The following is a 21,276-nucleotide window of genomic DNA, read 5'->3' as shown; positions in this document are numbered from 1 at the left end:
ATGTTTGGTAGAATTTAACTATGAAGCTTTGTAGTCTTGGGCTTTTCTATATAGAGAAGTTTTAAATTATAGTTGTCCTTAGTCCATTTGTGTTGCTATAAAGAAATACTCGAATGTGGGCAATTTGTAAAGAAGAGAAGTTAATTTGGCTCATGGTTCTGCAGGTTGTACAAGAAGCATAGCACTGGCATCTGCTTCTGGTGAGGGCCTCAGGCTCCTTCCACTCATGGTGGAAGGCAAGAGCAGTTGGCATGTGCAGAGACCACACGGAGAAAAGGGAGAGAAAGAGAGAGGAAGAGAGAGAAGAGGTGCCAGGGCCAGGGTATGGGGTGCACCAGTGGATTGGACCCTAGGAGGCAGGACACAGCAACGGCACAAGCAGGGATGAAGGGGAAAGCTGAAGGTTAGGCCTGAGTGCCGGGTACAGTGGTAGCACTGACTCAGGCCCCTAGGGCAGTATGGTGCTGTAGTAGCTCAGGCTGTAGGGGGTGGGACACAGTGGCAGCAAGGCCCTGGGAATCGTGGGGAGCAACAGCGACTCAGTCTCCAAGGAGAATGGTGCAGCAGCTACTCAGCCTGCAGTAGACATGGCCCTGTGGCAGTGGGGACAGCTGTGTGGGTGTGCAGGAGCGGGTATGGCAATGCACAGCAGCAACTTAGTCCTTGGGAAGGCAAGGGCCACAGCAGCTGAGGTCCTGAAGGGCAGGGTGGCATAGTACAGTGGGAATTACGGTCCCTAGGAAAGCAGGGTGCCACAGTACCTCTGGCCCTGAGGGATGGGGGCTGCAGCAATGGGACCTTGCAAATGGTGGGCCACAGTGGTGAGTTAGGTTGGGGGAAGGGGAGCAGCTCTGTGGAAGCTTAGTCTCAGGAACAGGGAACAGCAGTGACTCAGGCCTGGACATGACATGACACTAGGTGGCCCAGGCCCTGGGCGCTGGGGTGCAGTAGATGCAAGGCCCCAGGTATGGAGGGGTGCAATGGCTACTGAGGAGGGGGTAATAAGGCACAGCCTTGGTTCCTCGTCTGGGCGAAGGGTAGCCGTGTGGACTCTGGGCATCTCTCTCAGTTCAGCTCAGTGTGGGTGAAGGCTGCAGAGACCGCCACTGGCAAAGTCTGCAGGAGTGCACAGAGGTGACAAAGGCGCTGAGGCCCTCCTGACCACCTTTCCCTGAAGGGAGGAATCCCTTCTGGGTCCTAGCTCATCAACAGTTGGGGAACAGGGTGACATGGTCTTCTGTCTCTTGTATCATGGTTCCCAGATCAGTCTTGAAGACAGAGTTAGGTATTTTCCAGGAAACTGTGCTCTGATAAATGTTTCACAGGCAGTAAATTTCAAGAGGCCAGAGCACAAGCCCTCTACTCCCTGGTCAGCCCCTGGTGGCTCCTGCCCTGGTTTCATCACAATCTCTTTCTTTGCCTGGCTCAATAGCGTGCCTTGCATTAGTCTCTTGAACCTGTTTCAGGAGCCCTGACTTGTCTCCTATATTCTGGCCCAGAAGTTCTAGCTGTGTGTTAAGTGAATCCTGCCACCTGGTTCTTTCGCACGCCCTCAAACCAAAACTGAATTTATCATATTTCTACAATCTCTGGAGTCCTTCTCCCCTGGGAGGCACTCGATGGTCTCCTCTAAGGAGCCCCTTGAGCTGGGGTAGGCCTCAGAACGAGTAGGAAAGCGTGAGCACCTCATGGTCCATGCATTCTGCCTCACCCTACACAGAAGAGGCTGCTGTGGACAGAAGGTTGAAGAGGAGCAGCTGCACTAACCACATCTAAGTGATCAAGGCTGCACCAGTCGAGGTGGGGCCATGCCTAAGCTGCTGTGGATATCGTCCAGATGCTACTTGCTTCATCATGTGAACTTTCTTCTCCTAATAAGTCTCATCTTGGCCTGCTTTGACTATTGTTACCTGATCCCACAGAGCCAGGAGCTGAAGAGCATGCCAAATGGGGTAAGCACAGCTGTTAGAGAACTCCACGGCCGGCAAGGCGTAAAACCATCAAGGAGAGCGTATCCCCAGCCCGATGTACTGACACCCTCCAGACCAGATGTCCTTGTTGTGACCCCCTGGCTGGCTCCCATTGTGTGGGAGGGGACCTTCAACACTGACATACTGAATGAGCAGTTCTGGCTCCAGAATGCCACCATCGGATTAACCGTGTTTGCCATGAAAAAATACACGGTTTTCCTGAAGCTGTTCCTGGTGACTGCAGAGAGGTGCTTCATGGTGGGACACAGGGTGAACTATTACATCTTCACCGACCGACCTGACCGTGTTCCCCGCATCCAGCTCCATAAAGGAAGGCGGATGTTCGTCCTCAAGGCCCAGAGCTACGCCCGCTGGCAGGACATCTCCATGCGCCGCATGCAGGTGATCAGCAACTTTTCCCAGCAGCGCTTCCTCGAGGAGGTGGATTACCTCGTGTGCACAGACGTGGACTTGAAGTTCAGTGACCACGTGGGCGTGGAAATCCTCTCCTCCTTGTTCGCCACCCTCCATCCTAGCTACTATGGGGTTCGTCGGAGCAACTTTGCCTATGAACGCCGGCCTCAGTCATAAGCCTACATTCCTGCATTTCATGGGGACTTTTATTACACAGCAGCCTGATTTGGGGGGTCAGTGCCAGAGGTTCACCGGCTCACCGAGGCCTGTCACCAGGCGATGATGATTGACCGAGCCAATGACATTGAGGCCATGTGGCATGATGAGAGCCACTTGAACAAGTACCTGCTGCACCACAAACCCACCAAGGTCCTGTCCCCTAAGCACATGTGTGAACAGGAGATGCTGGAGGAACAGCAGTTTGGGTGGCATGTGGGCTTGCCCAACATAAAGCAGAGAATTGTGGTCTTGGTAAAGAACCTGCAGGAAATACGGTCTCATGAGGGAGGTTCCCCGAAAGGGTTCAGAGAGGGGTGATGGCCAGTTGGCCCTGCTCTCCCTCCTGGCATGCTATCCTAATATAAAGTCAGTTTGACAAGGAAAGGTATAACGCTTTCTCTTTTTCCTTTCTGGTCTCCTGGACCACTGGACAAGCGGATAAACACATGTCCTCATTTTCAAATTTCTTGCCAAAGCTGAAGGGTTCTTTTAGTGGTTAGGATGGTCATGCTTCCAAGTGGAGATATTCTGTCCTGGTGATTGGCTTCCTGTCTATCTCCAGAAATTGCTGGCTGTCCACTGGGAGAGCGGTCCACTGGGAGCAGCTGTCCACGGGAGCAGCTGTCCACACAGAGCAGTTGTTCACAGGAGTGGCTGTCCACTGGGAGCAGCTGCCCACTGAGCACAGAGCAAGCCTCCCTTCCCTCTCCCAGCCCTTGCTTCAATTTATTAGTGATTTGTCCATTTCCTGTTAGCTGATAAATCATATTTGTAGATAACAACAGGAAGTTTATTTTCATGAAATTTAATTTTCATGAAAACCTGTCTGTTACTTGATTTTTTAATAAAGGCTCTTAAGGTGTCCTGACTCCAGCATTTGCTTGGGCCCATAAAAGAGAGGGAAGTTACACAGTAGCAACCTTTATTTCCCTTATGTACTTGGTAAATTTTAATAATTTAAGGGAGCTTTCCAGCTAAAGCCTCTGATTCTAAGTTGCATGTTTTCTTGTCTGTTTTGACCCACTAGTTTGACACAAGCACAATTTGGGGGAAATGTTTTCTCTCTAACATAAAATGAAAACTGTGGGGCTTACAGAGGCCAGATTGCCAGCTGTGGCAGCAGAATGTGTCCTGCACTGCAGGTCTTCCCCTCCCAGTCAACGTTCTACCCTTGAGGCCATACGTTCAGAGTTAAAGGTGTCCCCTCTCAAACTTTCTGCTCCCTGTCCTGCCAGAGGCCACATAGCCATTTCCTTCAACACAACTGAAAATGAAAGAGTGTTGCCTGCGTCATTTCTGGTTTCCTATTATTTTAATAGACTTCTTTTATAGAGCACTTATTGGTCTACAGAAAAATGTGTGGAAACTACATAGAATTTATGTAACTAGCCCTTTCACCTCCCCCCCATGCACACTGTCTCACCTATAATTAACCTCTGGCATTACTGTGGTACATTTGTTATAATTAATGAGCTAATGTTGATTATTAACTAAAACCCACAGATTACATTAGGTTTCATTCTTTGTGGTGTACATTCTATGGATTTTGACAAATATATGCCGTGCATTCGCCATTATAGCATCATACATATCGTTTTTCTATTCATCAGTTGATGGACATTTGCATTAATTCTACCTTTTGTCTCTTGTGAATAATGCTGCTATGAACATGAATGTACAAATATCTGTTCAAGTCCTTGCTTTCAATTCTTTGGGGGATAGATCTAGAAGTGGGAGTGCTAATTTTAGGAGACTGCCATGTTGTCTTCCACAAGGCATTTTATATTCCCACCAAGTGTACAAAGGTTCTTTTCCATTATTGTTGGGTTTTCCATTTTTGTAATAACCATTCTAATGAGTATGAAGTGGTATCTCATTGTGATTTTTATCTGCATTTGATGAGTGATGTTGAGCATCTTTTCATGAGCTTCTTGGCCATCTGTATATATTCTTTGGAAAAATGGCCATTCAATTGCTTTGTCCATTTTTTCAGTGGGTTGTTTGTTTATTTATTGTTAAGTTGTAGGGGTTCTTCATATAGTCTAGATATAAACCCTTATCGGATCTATGATTTGCAAATATTTTCTTCCATTCTGTAGTTTGCCTTTTCACTCTTTTGACAGTGTCCTTTAGTGGAGAAAAGTTTTTAATTTTGATGTAATCCAATTTGTCAATTTGTTTTGTTGCTTGTTCTTTTAGTGTCACCCAGGAAATCATGGCCTAAAGCCAATACAATGAAGTTTCACCCTCTGTTTTCTTCTAAGAGATTTAACTCTGAGGTTTAAGTCTTTGATTCATTTTGAGTTAATTTTTGTATATGAAGTAAGCTAAAGATTCAACTTCATTTTTTTGCATGTGGACATCCATTTACTCAGCACCATTTGTTGAACATGGAACCACAAAAGACCCCTAATAGCTAAAGTAATAATGTGAAAGAAAAACAAAGTTGGAGACTTTCAAATTATATTACAAAGCTATAGTAATCAAAATGATATGATACTGGCATAAGAGCACACACACAAACCAATGGAACATAATAGAGAGCTGAGGCTTACATCATGACAATGGAACGAGGTAACACACATCAAACTTAATAGCCTAATCCTAACAGTGTAAGGCCCGATACCTAAAAAATAAATGCTCAGTGCATTTTAAGTGATTGGGAGAATAAGGGAAACACTGATGTGTAGATCTGTCCCCTCCACTATGGTTCCCATATCAGCCCATCTGGATGTGACGTTGAAGACCATCTGAACTCTCTAGGAAACTCCATTCTCTATTAAAGGTCTCACGGCCAGCCGGGCGCTGTGGCTCACGCCTGTAATCATAGCACTCTGGGAGGCCGAGGCGGGCGGATTCCTCAAGGTCGGAAGTTCAAAACCAACCTGAGCGAGACCCCTTCTCTACTAAAAATAGAAAGAAATTAATTGACCAACTAAAAATATATATACAAAAAATTAGCCGGGCATGGTGGTGCATGCCTGTAGTCCCAGCTACTTGGGAGGCTGAGGCAGGAGGATTGCTTGAGCCCAGGAGATTGAGGTTGCTGTGAGCTAGACTGACGCCACGGCACTCGCTCTAGCCAGGGCAACAAAAGTGAGACTCTGTCTCAAAAAAAAAAAAAAAAAAGGTCTCACAGCTAGTGAGTGTCAAGGGCAGGCCAGAGCATAAGCCCTCTGACCACCTGGTGGGCCTGCCCTGCCCTGCTTTCATCACAATCTCTGCCCTTGACCTGCCCAGTGGCCTCTCTTGAGCCAGTCTCCTAAGCCTGCTTCAGAAACCCTGCCTTCTCTCTAGCACTCGGGTCCTTCAGTTCTAGTTGTCTGTTGACTCAATCCTGCCACCTGGTGACCCTGACAGAACTGTAAACCAAAACTGAATTTGTTGGAGTTCTGCTGGGACTCCAGGTCTTCCTCTACTGGACACAAGTGGCCCCTGGTGCCAGAATCAGCCTTGGGGCATTTAGGGGACTGCTGGACGAGTAAGCTGTGTGTGGTGGCTTGGAGGCCACAGGGCCTCAAATTTGGCCTCACTTCACCCAGGAGAGGTTGCCCGCACAGTGTGGAGGAGACACAAAGAGTCATGGCCAAGCAGCTGGAGAAGCTTCCTGGGAAATCAAAATACTGCTTGCTTCTTCACGTAACCTTTATTTTCCTGCTGATTGTTACCTTGGTCTTCTTTGGCTATATTTCCCTGACCCTAAGAAGCCAGAAGCTGGAAAGCGTTCTAGCTGGGGTAAGCATGCCCGTGAGAGCAGACCACCCGCGAGCCGTGAATGTATCAAGGATGCTGTATCTCCAGCCAGATCTGCTACTGGTCTCCAGGGAAGATGCCCTTGTTATGACCCCTTGGCTGGCTCCCATTGTGTGGGAGGGGACCTTCAATATTCAGATACTCAATGAGCAGTTCTGGCTCCAGAATGCCACCATTGGATTAACCGTATTTGCCCTGGAAGAATATGTGTACTTTCTGAAGCTGTTCCTAGAGACTGCAGAGGCATACTTCATGGTGGGGCACAGGATGAAGTACTACGTCTTCACCGACCAACCAAATCGTGTTCCGCTCATCAAGCTCCGGGAGGGAAGGCAGATTGTCATTATTGAGATCCAGAACTATGCCCACCACATGCAGGTGATCAGCAACTTTTCCCAGCAGCGCTTCCTCGGGGAGGTGGATTACCTCGTGTGCATGGACGTGGACTTGAAGTTCAGTGACCACGTGGGTGTGGAAATCCTCTCCTCCTTGTTCGCCACCCTCCATCCTGTTTACTATGGACTCAAACGGAGCAACTTTCCTTATGAACGCCAGCCTCAGTCACAAGCCTACATTCCTGGGGATGAGGGGGACTTTTACTACACTGAGGCCTTATTTGGGGGGTCAGTGCCAGAGGTTCACAGGCTCACCGAGGCCTGTCACCAGGCGATGATGATTGACCAAGCCAGTGACATCAAGGCCTTGCGGCACGACGAGACCTACTTGAACAAGTACCTGCTTCACCACAAACCCACCAAGGTCCTGTCCCCTGAGTACATGTGGGATAGGCAGCTGCTCTCTTTGCCCAGTGCCACTTTCCTACAGAAAATGACAAGGGATGACCTGTGGCTGCTCCGAAGAATCAGCAACCAACTGACAGACGGTGAAGACATCCATGAAGTGTTCACACAGGGGCTGTGAATGGTCCTCCTGGCATGCCATCCTAAATTGGAACCATTATTAGTAGAAAATGTACAACTTCACTTCCTTTTTCTGTCTGCTTGAGAAAAATTGCTACGACCTGGCACACTCACCGCCATTGCCGCCAACAACAGTTCAGTCAGGCCTAGTGCCACCCCCAGCGCACACGCATTTAGGCAGGCCTGATTCCTGGATTCCTGGGCTTGGGCTCAAGTTCCTGAACTTCCACCACCTTGAGCTTCTCCTAATGCCCTTCAGGATGGGTGAGGTGAGTGGCCTCAGCCTGTCCTGACCCAGGGGATCAGCGATGAGGTCTATTCCAGAGCAGGGAGGAGCTCCTGGACACAGTCTCCTGCCTCCTGTGACATAGTCCTGCAAAGGCCTGCCTTGGCCCTTGGCCAAGCAGATGCACGACAGTCTTTGGCTTTAAGCCAAATTACTTCCTCTTTTCAGAGTCCTCATATAAGCTGAAAGGTCCCTTTAGTGTGCAGGCAGGCAGAAGAGTGTGATGCCGAATCAGGACACTTTTTCCTGGCACTGGGGTTCTTGTCTACCCCCAAGTGTTGCCAGCTGTCCTCTGGGAGCAAGAAGGGTCCCCCCATATCACACCACACTGATCGCTTTCAGCCCAATTTCAGTTTGTTCATGACTTGTCAGCTCCCTATCAACTGAAAGAAAATTACTTCTAGTTGATAACAGGAAGTTCATTTTTGTCTGTTTTACTTAGAAATGATTTCTGTGCCCTTCAGTGGCCAGAAATCCTGTATTTTCTTGGCTCTGTTTTTCCCAACTAGCAATCTTCATTTCTCTTCTGTGGATGAAAAATTTTCGTAATTACTAGGGCCTCTTCCAGGTGTAAAAGACTCCAATTATAAGTTGTATATTTTTCCATGTCAATGTTGAGCAACCATTTTTATAGAAAAAAAGTTCAGGAAGATATTTTCTCCGTAATGCAAAAGGAAAATATCCTCGTGGGGCCTGTCAAACGCGTAAGGGCAATACTTTACCAGTGTTACACAACCCTTTCAGAAAGTCGAGAAGGAGGAAACTTTTCCTAACTCATTCTATGAGGCCGGCGCCGCCCTAATACCAAAGCCTAGCAAAAAAAGAAATTCACAGAATAATATCCCTCACGAACATAGAGATAAAAAACCTTTAACAATATTTTAAGAAACCTACTCTAACCACATATAAAAGGAGGATCTAGCATTACCAGGCAGTTTTAAGTTCACAGCACAACTGAGCAGAAGGTACAAGACTTCCCTGCCATCACCCATACATAGTCTCCTGTTGTCAACACCCCCCACCAGAATGGTAGGTTTGTTGTAATTAATGACCCTACATTGACACATCACTATCACCCAGAGCCCGCGGTTTACTATAGGGTCCACTCTTAGTGCTGAATAGTCTATGAGTTTGAACAAATGTATAGTAATGTGTATCAACCATGTCACATCATACAGAGCAGTTTCACTGCTCTAAAATTCCTCTCTGCTCTCCCTCTTCATCCCTGATTCTTGAAAACCATAGTTTTGCCTTGTCTAGAAAGTCATATAGTTTAAATCATGTCGTATGTAGCCTTTCAGAGTGCCTACTTTCCCTCAGTGATACGCATTTACATTTCCTCCGTGTGTTTCCATGGCCTGACACTCATTTCTTTTTAGTGTTGGAAAATAGTCAATGTCTGGGTATCCCATAGCTCATTTATCCCTTCACCTATTGAAGGATATTTTGGTGGCTTCCAAGTTTGGGCAATTGTTTAGCAATTATGTTGGTTGTGGTGAAGCTGTTAAAGAGGTTGGTGGGGGCCAGGCCAATAGGGGGCTGCTGGGGCTTGGGGGTAGGGGGACTGAGAGAGGCTCAGGAGTGGTGACTATAGAGCAGAGGGGTTTAAGCTTCAGGACCCCGGGTCCCCACTCTGTGCATGAGACCCAGCTTGCCGTGTGTTTATAAGGCAAGCAGCTGAGTCCACAATGGGTGGCTGGCATTAGTATAAACTGAGGCATAAAAGGTGACTTCTTGGTTCTGGCTACATTCTGCACTTGAACTTTGACCTTTTTTCTTTTTTTTTTTTTTTTTTTTTTTTTTTTTTTTTTTTTTTTTTTTTTTTTTTTTTTGAGACAGAGTCTCTTTGTTGCCCAGGCTAGAGTGAGTGCCGTGGCGTCAGCCTAGCTCACAGCAACCTCAAACTCCTGGGCTCGAGTGATCCTTCTGCCTCAGCCTCCCGAGTAGCTGGGACTACAGGCATGCGCCACCATGCCCGGCTTAATTTTTTTATATATATATCAGTTGGCCAATTAATTTCTTTCTATTTATAGTAGAGACGGGGTCTCGCTCTTGCTCAGGCTGGTTTCGAACTCCTGACCTTGAGCAATCCGCCCGCCTCGGCCTCCCAAGAGCTAGGATTACAGGCGTGAGCCACAGCGCCCGGCCTTTTTTTCTTTTTTTTGAGACGGAGTCTCACTTTGTTGCTCAGGCTGGAGTGAGTGCCGTGGCGTCAGCCTAGCTCACAGCAACCTCAATCTCCTGGGCTCAAGCGATCCTCCTGCCTCAGCCTCCTGAGTAGCTGGGACTACAGGCGTGCGCCACCATGGCCGGCTAATTCTTTGTATATATATATATTTTTTAGTTGGTCAATTAATTTCTTTCTATTTTTATTAGAGACGGGGTCTCGCTCAGGCTGGTTTTGAACTCCTGACCTTGAGCAATCCACCCGCCTCGGCCTCCCAGAGTGCTAGGATTACAGGCGTGAGCCTGGCCCCTTGACCTTTTTTCTTTTCTCCTGTCAAGCACTTGAGACAGAGACACCTTATTTTCTTAGGCCTCTCCATAGCCCTGGCAATGGGAGGTTTATTTCCATTTTACAGGTGGGAATCAAAGGCCCAGAGCAGGACTGTAACACGTACTCAGCGCACAATGAGTTCTGAGCTTGTCTCCCCAGCAGTGGATTCTGCTGCCTAGAGGCTATGTGGCCTTCAGCAGATACTCTAACCTTGCTGAGCCTCAGTTTCCTTGCCTGGAAGACTAGAATGATTACTCCTATCTCACAAGCCTTGCTCAGAGGCTAAAATTTACTAGATTAAGTATGCGACCTGTGGCTCCTGGCCCATGAAATGATCAGACACTCTGGCTGTTGTGACTGTCATGCGCCCAACCCCTGCCACGTATCGAAATCAATGGAGGAACAACAGCTGACAGCACTCAAATCCAACTGCAGTCACATGTCACCCCAGTCATCCCCACTGTGCGCCCTGTCCCCTAGGAAAACCCAACCTCCAGTCCAAGGAATAAGTAAGCACCATCTCGTGAATTGCAAGGTTTTTATTGCTGGAATCCTCTAGTCAGACACCTGGGAAAGGCAGGTTGCTGAGACTACTTAGTGATCAGGCAGATGGCTTCCTCGGGTCTTCCGGCAAGGAGGGCCCCTTAACACAGCTGGTTTGAGTATATTTTATCCTGCAAAGAGAAGATCAGGGAACTTGGCGAGGACCCAGGGGTCAGAGAGACATCAAATTGCACTGAGCACCCCTCCGACACTTCCTGGGAAGGCGCCGGCAGCCTTGTTTGGAGTGTGACTTTTGGACCTGAGCAGGTAAAGGGGGGTCCTCCCACTCTCCTGCACCATGAGAGCATCCCAAGGGGTCCCTGATAAGTCTGGTAAAGCTCCTTCCAATAGAACAAAAAGAAGAGGAGGGGCAGCCCAGGCTGGGGGCACAGTCTGGGGCAGAAGGAAAGAGGCTGCTGAGGAGGACCCGGGGAGTCTGGGCACCTGGGAATCTCCGAGAACGAGCTGATCCCCGTTCACTTCCTACTTCTGCCCCTTGGACACTTGCAGCTGAAGCTGCCACTTGTCCCCAACAGCTCTTGGGGCAGCAGAGAAAGGATTCACTATGACTCTCCACTGGGGGTACCCCAGGCCTGGAGAGGGTAGGCAGGGGCTTTTAGAGAGGCCTCCTCTCTTGGCGTGTGAGCCACAGGATGGCCCCTTGGGATCCAGGGAAAATGAAGGTTTGGGGGGGATGGAGTAGGGAACTTTAGGGGTTAGGATAAAGGAACTGATGTTTGAAGGGAAGGACCCAATACTAATGGTTTGAAGAAGATCTGGGCTCACGTGCTGGAGACACTAGAGTCAGGGAGGCCTGAGCCAAGGGGCTGAGTCAGAGTCGGGTGGTGCCGTGGAGACAGGAGACCCTGGAGGTTCCAGGGGATTCCGCAGAGCCAGGCAGCCTGTGCCGGCCCGGGAGCTCAAGGGCTGGGTTGAGTCTCCCTTGCTGGCCCTTCCCCACACTGCTGCCTTTTGCCCCATCCTGTCTCCTCATTCACACGGTTCTCTTCCCTCTTGGGGAGGGTGGCAGTGGGGAGGAGAAGGAGCGCCCCGCACCCCTGCTGGGCAGAAGCCCGGGTGGCACAGAGGTGCAGACACACAGCCAGACTCACCAGCCCAGTGAGCACGTTCTGCTTGTCCTCTTCCGTCAATTTTCTATCCAAACATTCCTTTAGTTCTTTAGCATTTTCCAATACTAAAGGGTGTGGTTGGTATCTTTCCACATAATCAACATATTCTTCAGTGGTTCCCGTCACAAAGAGGTTGACATCCTTCACCACAGGCGGGCACATGTCACAATCTAGAACACAAGCATAAGCTGACCCACGCTGGGAAGGAATTTATCAGAACCCAGCCATTCCCCTCCCCTCCCAGCGTGGTCAGAAGGGCCCGGGGAAGGTGTCAGAAGCCCTGGGGAACCCACATCCGCGGGCACCCGTGGCCCAGGCACCCACTTGCGCTCAAAATCAGGAATGAGGCAGCGCCGAGCAGCGCAAGCACACCGGCCAGCTTCATGGTGCAAGTGGCAGGTACTGCCTACCTGCCCCAGGGCCCTTTTATACGTGTTCTGGGTCCCATAGTGAGGGAGGGCAAGGGCTGTGTCTGACGCTTTCTTTTCCAGGTGGCCTCCAGGCCTCACCTTGAAACTGCCTGGGGCTGTGGAGGGACAAATTTATGTTGGCAGAAGATAAGTCCCGAGTTGACAAAGGACACTGGCTCATTCTCTCTTCCCCTTCTGGCGACTTTTTGCAAGGGTCAGGTGACATGGGAAGGCAAAGGGAAGAAACAAAGGAAAACTTGACAGGGGAAACGGAAAGAACGCTCCCGAATCAGGCCAACATCTCTTGAGTTCTCAGTGACAGAATAAGGTTTGCTGGAGCCGCAGAGCCAAAGGGAGGACACGAAATTTTTAATCTCCACTTAGAATCTAAGCCAAACAGGATTCACATCTGGCAACTGCTCTTGGCAGAGAGGCACCGAGCACTGGGCTCCAGCCGCCAGCCGTACACCACGTCTTCCAGCCCACGACGGTTTCTCAGCCTCGCCTTATTTGCCGTGGCCTCGACGATCTTGAGGAGGACTGGCCGCCTGTTGTGGGAAGTCCACCAAGCTGAGTCTGTCTGGTGTTTTTCGCATAATTTAGACAGGGGATAGGATTTGGGGGAAGACACCACAGAAGCGAAGTGCCCTTCTTGTCACATTGTGTCAGGGCATGTGTGATATCGATGTCTGATCACTGGTTATCACTCATCACTTCATCACTTGAGTTACATTGTCTGATCCAGGTTTCCTTGCTGTCTCCCCTTTCCCTACTCTTTTCTTTGGAAATGTCTTGCCCACTCTCACGGGGGGGGGGGGGGCAATAAGCTCCACCTCCTGGAGTGGGTGCATCTACATATACCATTTGGAATTCTGCTGCAAGGAATATTTGCCATTTCTTCCCCATTTGTTTGTTCAATCACATATTTATAAAAGTTTAGATACACTACAGCATCCCTTGGTATCCATGGGGGATTGTTCCAGGACCCCCTGCAGATAACAGAATCTAAAGATACACAAGTCCTTTATATAAACGCAATATTTGCACATAACCTATGCATCTCCTCCCCTCCATTCACGTGAATTCAACATAGCACTTGGCACACAACAAATTCAAGTTTTGCTTTTTGGAACTTTGCGGAATTTTTTTTTTTTTGAGACAGAGTCTCACTTTGTTGCCCAGGCTAGAGTGAGTGCCATGGCATCAGTCTAGCTCACAGCAACCTCAATTTCCTGGGCTCAAGCGATCCTATTGCCTCAGCCTCCCGAGTAGCTGGAACTACAGGCATGTGCTACCATGCCCGGCTAATTTTATTTTTGTATATATATTTTTAGTTGGTCAATTCATTTCTTTCTATTTTTAGTAGAGACAGGGGTCTCACTCGGGCTGGTTTCGAACTCCTGACCTTGAGCAATCCGCCCGCCTCAGCCTCCCAGAGTGCTAGGATTACAGGCGTGAGACACCACGCCTGGCCCTTTGCAGAATTTTTATCCCCCAAATATGTTCAACCCACAGTTGGTTGAATTCGCAGCTGCAGAACCCACAGATACCAACTAGAGGACCAATTGTGTATCAATTCATACTCTGGGTTATAATCTGATACTATTGCTCAAATTGTTCCAGATTTGACCATCGGAGCTTTCTCAGGCTTCCTCCTGCTAGAGTGCTTGTGGACATCATCTTGTCAGTGCCAACAAACTGCTTTCTCAGAGTAGAAGGGTGAGCTGAACTCTTAAGAAAGCCCGAGCAGACAAAGCATCACCTCTGGTCTACCCAGCACTCTGATCTACAGAGCTCTGGTCCACAGTGGCCTGTAGGGCTGTGGACACCTTGGGGTCCTGCCCCCCACTGTTTTCTTATATCACTGAGTGGGCTATGCAAGTCCAGCCCCTCTTGGGCCACTTTTACTGATGGAGAAGGGTGAGATGGCCAGGAGAAGGGATGTGGCTGGGGCCAGAGGGAGTCCAGAAGGAGCCTAGGAATCAGCTCCCTTGGGGTGAGAGGGAAGCCGGTGGCATGATCCCATTGGTGGGAAAAATGAGAGCAATACCAGCACCTGAGAAAAACCATAGGCCACAAGTCCTGGGACTTCCCTGGCAGAGAGTGACTCAGAGCCCAAAGATGGAGCCCACCTGTCCATGGGGCCCGGTCCAGAGACTGCAGCAGTTAAGATGTTCAAGGGGCCCATGTCAAGCCCAGATCCCCATTCTTACCCCCAGGTCTTTAGCTCAGGCAAAAGTCAGTTTTCTACATGATCCTTTGGCTACCTACAGTGACTCCGACCTGTCCCTGACCTCGTCTGTGACTTCCATCTGCCCGTTTGGGAAGGGTATTTTGTTTGGAGCCAGGATAGGTAGGGGAAAGATATGGCCAGGAAGCAGAGGTGACATTTGGGGTTGGGACAACAGAGTATTTGTTGGCCTTAGAAAGGTCAGCTCCAGTTGCTGTTTGTCAAAGAAACAACCACTTCTGTCCAAAGGCCAACAGCATCAGGATAAGCATCCTAGTGGTTTTGTTTCTGACAGTGGGAAGGGCTTCCCATGCTTATCACCCCAGGGGCCTGAGGGAGCCACATGTTCCAGGTCCCAGCCGCAGGCATGTGAACCTCCTGGAAGGGGCGCGGGCTGGGCTCAGGGAGCCGGTGGTTTATAAAGCAGCAGAAACCCTGCCCTGAGCAGAGCATTCCAGCAGTCAACACTATGAAGGGGACACTGCTTGTGCTGGCCTTGCTGGTGACTGGAGAGCTGGGCTTCAAGACAGGTGAGAGCGGGAAGGAGGGAACAGATGGCCTTTCTGACCTTGTCCCACTCTATCTCCCTCCACCCTCCCATGGTGATCTCTGAGCAGCTCCTGTGGACAGACTTAGGGGGCATCTGGGAGGTTATTGCTCAGGGGTCTCGTAGAAAACCCTGCGGCTCTCAGGCTCTGAATGGAGAAAGAGGAGGGGAGAGGGAGGCGTGCAGGCAGACGTGCACCCAGTAGGGGAGACTGAGGGGAGGTAGTGGTGCATGTTTGAAGGCCAGAAGCATGCAGGCTGGTATGCCTGGGGCAGTGGTCTGAGACACAAGGCTTGTTAGTCCTGGCCCCTCACATTGCTCCCTCTTCTGGGAGTGCCGCACAGAGAGGGTGCTCTCTGTCTGTGGTGTCAGCAGTCCTGGAGAAGGTCAGTCAGGAGACACTGGAGACATGAGTCACCTTCCAATGGTAGGGAAACACGAACCTCAGCCCTGCGACCCTGGCAGCTCCTTTAATGAGCTGTTTTCCTGTTTGTGTTTTCAGCAGAAGCCTGCCCTACTTTTTATGGAATCTTTTCTTTGCTGGCCCTTGGAAACAAGAACCTATTGGACCTCTCCCTTGATTTCGTCAATGCTACCATACCAGAAAAGGCAGGCTTTGAAAAAATCCAGGCTTGCTACAATGAAGGGGGACGCAAAGCCAAGTTCCTGGATACGATAGCCCTGGTAACTTCCTCTTTATGCCCTCCCTCTGCTCCACATGCAGCAGGTCCTAATGCGACACACACTAATAGACCATGCACTCGTCTGAGACACGACAGACGAAATCCACAAACGGTCAAGCACCCAAACCTCTGCTCCACCCCACCGCACATATAATACGCACCCACATGCCACCTGCACGTCCACCCTGTCCTGCTGCCTCACCTCTTCTTTTGACACCAATTAGCTTACACACAACTGATAAATAGGGGAATGCTATCAGCACAACCTAGTGCGACCCTTCTGATTTTCCCCCCTAGGTTAGGGAAGCTAATATAGCAGGGGAAGAATTTTAACATTTGGCAGCAAAGAAAGAGTCCTTAGTTCAGCTCCTGCACAGGTAGGAGCCCTGTCAGCTCTAACCTACGAATTTTAAAGATGAGCACCTGCCCTTGGACTCCTTTTCTGGGAAGAAACACCCTGGCCTTGTAAGGCTTCTGCCTATTGGCTAGTTTCATTTCCTCTGCTGCCCACCTCGATGTCTCCTCCACTGGCGCAGATGGAGTCCTATTTCCATCTGTACAGGCTCAGTGTCCACAAGCCATTTATCCCTATGATTTTGATTCCCAAAGCCCCCGAGGCAGCCTCTAGTTACATTAGTTACATGCAGCTGCTCACCAGAATTATCCAATATACTTGCTGATGGACTATTTTTTCTTTTCTTTTCCTTTTTTTTTTTTTTTTTTTTTTTAGACAGGGTCTTGCTTTGTTGCTGGAGCCAGAGTGCAGTGGTGTCATCATAACTCACTGCAACCTAACCTCAAACTCCTGGGCTCAAGCAATCCTCCCACCTCAGCCTCCCAAAATGCTAGGATTATAAGCAAAAGCCACCAGGCCTGACACTTGATGAACTTTTCATTGCTGTTGTTATTGTTTTTGTTACACAGTTATAGAGATTTTGAATAGTCTGTCTCTCACCCTATTTTTCCTAAAATGCTCTTGTTTTGATGGTTTGATTCTGAAAAATGAGAGGTTTTTCAAGCAGCAGAATTTCTTATACTCACATATGCACAAAGGGCACATGGGATCATTTACAACACATGCATACACATTCTATACATCCAGTATAGCTGACAGATGGGTCTCAGGTGCTTCACATGAACCCACACTGAGCCACGTTGCCCCTCCCTTGGGTTCAGCCTCCTCCATTCCCTCCAGAACCTTTTCATCTCCTTCCCTCCCTGGCTGGGGTGGTTGTTCAGACTCCCTCCTGAGACTTGTGCATGGGTATCAGGGAGCCATCCTCATCCTGGTCTGACTGCAGCCCCCTCTCCAGGGTGGGCCTGTGGGCCAGACATTGTTGCTGGGGATGAAGCGAAATCACTGAGAACTTTTCATCCTTGTGGGGGAGGACTGGGATGATGCGAGGGTTTGGGTAGCCCTGCTGAGGGTCCAGGACCTGCCCGCTGCCACCTCTGTCCCTCTTTGTCTCACTCTCCCAGGGCTCCATCACCTTCAGTAAAGATTGCCTCAAGTCTTCACTGAAAGAAGTGAAGAATGATATCCAAAAAGGACTTTCCAAGCTGAACCTTTTTAAGAGATGAATCATTGCCCGATCTGAGCTCCCTCGTCCTGCCCTGTTCTCCCTCTCACCTGAAGCTGGAATCCAGATATCTGTCCCCACCTGATCCCGTCTTTATTAGGTTGATTCCAATAAAACACTTGCAGCTCAGCAACGTGTGCCTGGTGTCTGTGTGAGGAGCAGGAGACTTTGGGGGATGGTGAGGAGATGTGACACATGTGGCCACTGAGAGCATGGGGACTATAGTTAGGCAGAACTGGGATAGGCCCTGCCACTGACGGGCAAGCCAGTTCATCCTTCTGAGGCTGTTTCCTCATCTGTAAAATGAGGATTCAGTTAAATAACATATATGTCACCCCAGGCTTCACCAGTTTGGTCTCAGCAGCCACTGGCAGCATATCTCTGTCTCTGGGCTTTTATTACAGTTGCAGGTCCTGTAGCCCCAAAATGTCACTCCAGTAATTGTTGAGTGACGCAAGAGATGACCTGGGTGGGCTCATCCCAAATCCTCTCTTCTGTCTCCTGGTGGCATTCACCATTTTCTTTTCTTTCTTTTGAGACAGAGTCTCACTCTGTCATCAGACTAACTGAAGACTTCTCAACTGAGACCTTACAAGCCAGAAAGGAATGGAGCCCCCTTCTCAGTCTTCTCAAACAGAATATGGCCAACTTTGAATTCTGTATCCCATAAAACTAAGTTTCATATATGAGAGGGAAATAAAGACCTTCTCAGACAAGCAAAAACTGAGGTAGTTTGTCAAAATAAGACCTTCCCTGCAGGAAGTATTCAGAACTGCATTATATACAGATCAACCAGTGTAAAATCATCCAAAAGCTAAAGGCCAAAGGCCAGATACCACAAGGGCTCAAGAAATAAAACAAAGGAACAAAGTCCTACCCAACAGGATGAATAGAAATCCACCTTACCTATCAATTCTTTCAATAAATGTGAATGGCTTGAACTCCCCACTCAAGATACATAGGCTGGATGAATAGATTAAGAAATACAAGCCAATTATCTGCTGTCTCCAGGAAACAGATCTCATCCACAAGGACTCATTCAGAGTCAAGGTGAAGAGATGGAAAACAATATTCCATGCAAATGGAAACCAAAATAAAGCTGGCGTAGCAGTTCTCATATCAGATAACATAGTCTTCAACAAAACTAATGAAAGACAAAGATGGTCATTATATAATGATAAAGGGAAACAATTCACTAAGAAGGCATAACAATTCTAAATATTTACACACCTAACACAGGTGCACTCAGATTCATAAAGCAAATCCTACTTGATCTAAACAAAATGATAAATAGCAGCATTGTAATAGCTGGGGACTTCAACTCCTGCTTTGAAAACAGTCAAAGCAGGCTCCTGCTGGAGGAAAGCACAGCACTGGTGGTCCAGCCTCCAACCTTCCTCCCAGACTCCCTGACACTTGCCAAAACTGCTCAGGGAAGTGGAGCCCAGAGAGCTTAGGATGGAGGCAATAGAAATAAGAGTTTAGGGCTGCTGAGGCAATTGGGACTGCTTGTGGGCCTCCCGGAAAAGTGGGATATACATAGAGACGGAGCCCTAGAAATCTGTATGGAGTCCCCTGGGTGTTTAGTGGATAACGGAATGGGTTCTGGGCAAGACTTCTGTAAGGCTCTCTGAGAACAGGTGCTGGGGGACTAAAGCTGAATAGAGGTCACAGAGGTCCCTTGTGCTGGAGTCATTAGAATCCTGACCAGCCAGAGGGGAGAGACCTCCCTGAACACTGCGAGCATTCAATGGAGATGCAGAAAGACACCACCTTAGGAATAACATGGTGCCATAGCATCCCTGCTGCATCTCCAAAGGGATAGAGGCTGCGTCCCCTAAAGGGAGAGGAACTACGGGTAGAAAAGAGTCCCCTGGCCACAGGTTCATGCAACCAGTTGCAGATTGAATCCTGCGGGCATTATGAGAATCCCACTCTTTGACCTAGTAAGGGTTTATCATGTACTTGTTCATTGTCAGTTTCCTGCTAGTATTTCATGTTGGGTGAAATATACCATGGCTTTGGGCTGCTTTCCCACCCTACCTAACAACATAAATGCATGCCCTGGAGTGCCTCGGGCCACAAACCAGACTGGCACCATCCCTGGCTGGACCTGGATCACAAGGGCTAGGGCCTGGGAGGAGCAGATGGGTAGTGACTCTTCTGTGTGCCCCACGAGGACTGGGGAAAACATTAGTTCCTTTCCTCAGTGGAGCATGTTCTTCAAGTCAGCAATGCCCACGTCTGATCTGAGGTCACATCTCAGAGGGGACCACTAGGAAGGAAGAGGGGAAGAGTGGGTCTGTTACTGGATGTTGAAGTCCTTGCTTCTTGTCTTCTGGCAATTGAAGAATGAAAGCAAGAGACAGTTTTGAAGCAGCAAATGTTATTAAGCAAGTATAGCTCCAGACTTGGAGGCAGACTGCCAAGAAAGGTTAGCAAGCAATAGTACACTCCAGAAAGGTAGGAGCAGGCACACGGACCAGCGGACATTGGCACTCGAGTCTCTGTTGCCATCCCCTTTGCTCTTGCCTGGCCTCCCCTCCTTCCTGAAGTTGACTCTTTTCCTTTTTCTTTCTTGACCAATTAGGATGTCATTTCCCTCCTGCTGTCACACGGGGACAGTTTTTCACCTTATCATGTTTAAGCGCAGATGTATTGTGGTGTCCAAAGCCCTCTCGGAGAAAGGGAAGGAGGACAAACTATAACAGGTAATGTGCTCTGTGTTGCCTTGGCTACATTTCTTGTGACAGTTGCGGCTACCCTAATCTTGTTATGGTTACACACATAACTTGTGTGTGTAACACACTGCTTGTTACGGCACAGCATCCCATTTGTTTTCTTTCTAACACTGTGTGACACTCACGGCTAACCTAATCCTGCAGTGTGTTTTCTTACTCAGTACTGTTTGTTCACACACCCGGACCTCCTCTGCTCATGTATGTCTACGCTAAAAGGTCCAGCTGGGGCGGGGGGGTGGTGGTGGTGGAGGGGGGGTGAAAAGGAATACAACTCCCTGGACAACTACACATGCCCCTCCTGGTTGATGCAGCTCAGACGAGGGGCAGGGTGGCCCGAGTAGGACTGAGGACGGTGCTGGGTTTAAGCCCCTGCTCCCTGCCCAGAAGGCTAGTCCCGACTGCTCGCCTGCTCGCGCCGGAAGTTGCATCCAGGGCTTTCTGCCCCAGGACCTAAGTCTTGACCTTTGGCTGCACAGGCCTGGGCTCTGCTTCTCCCTTCACAGGCTGCGCACCCTTGCGCGCCTAAGGTCAGCCCCACCTTTACCAGCCGGAGCCAGGGGCGCCCGAGGAACCCACCTTTGCGAGCGGAGGCAATCCCGACTCTGGCTTCTCCAACAGACTCTCACGCAGGAGATTGGGGAGCGGTGGATCCAGCTCCGAGACTTGAGAGAAAAGCAGAGAAACGCTAGCGCCACCATGTCCACTTGCTTGGGGGCAGCTCAACACCTCTCGTCTGTCTTTCCCATCATGGCCCCAGGGGCTTTCTCGCCTTGTCCCTGACCGAAGAGACTGAAATTCACGAAACCGACTCTAACGGTTCGCGCCACAGTCATTTGAAGGGAAATAAGTTAATTAGTTCCCAGCTACGAGCACACGCACGTTGGGGGTAACACTATGTAATGGTAATTCCACTCGGGTTTGTAGTCTTGGGAACACTGGAAACAAACTGAGCGAAACTTTAGCCCCTGGGAGCAGGCCGACTTTGACGTAGTATGAAATAACGTCTCAACACTTTGGTGACGGCTGACAACAGCCTCCAGAAATCTGGCTCCTTCCTTTTCTTCAGAGGCTGAGAACACCTTCTCCACAAGATGGTGGGGGATGAGCGGAGCAACCCTCGCCTCGTGTGGAGCCGCGAGAACTAAATTCCCCTTACCCAGAATGCAACAGCCCTTCATCCAATGAAAGCACAGAAAAATGGCGGGTTCCCCTCTTACCCAGAATGCTCTGTGCCGAGCAGCAGCATCCTCATCCAATGAAAGCACAGGAGAATGGCGGATTCCGAGTTTGGCGTGAGGTGGGGCGGGACTTCTGGTCTGGCTTTGTCGGGGGTCATTCGGCCTGCTGTGGGGC

General features: G+C 49.3%; 1 long non-coding RNA gene and 2 pseudogenes across 1 annotated transcript; 2 read left to right on the top strand and 1 right to left on the bottom strand.

The window, feature by feature from the left end:
• The first annotated feature begins 2,003 nt into the window (after positions 1–2,003).
• Positions 2,004–2,921, top strand: LOC142861190 (histo-blood group ABO system transferase 2 pseudogene; annotated as a pseudogene).
• Positions 2,922–5,860: 2,939 nt separating this feature from the next.
• On the top strand, positions 5,861–7,326 carry LOC105876957 (histo-blood group ABO system transferase pseudogene; annotated as a pseudogene).
• A 3,254-nt stretch (positions 7,327–10,580) lies between these two features.
• Positions 10,581–21,082, bottom strand: LOC105876959 (uncharacterized). The gene is made up of 3 exons (XR_002222416.2): positions 20,500–21,082; positions 11,715–11,902; positions 10,581–10,733 (listed from the first exon to the last, which is right to left on the bottom strand). It is a non-coding gene; the product is annotated as an uncharacterized LOC105876959 (long non-coding RNA).
• Positions 21,083–21,276: the final 194 nt, after the last annotated feature.

The sequence above is a fragment of the Microcebus murinus genome, chromosome 16 (genome assembly GCF_040939455.1).
Source record: "Microcebus murinus isolate Inina chromosome 16, M.murinus_Inina_mat1.0, whole genome shotgun sequence".
NCBI lineage: Eukaryota > Metazoa > Chordata > Mammalia > Primates > Cheirogaleidae > Microcebus > Microcebus murinus.
Note: the sequence above shows the minus strand (reverse complement) of the source record. Positions and strands in the feature narration are given on the sequence as shown.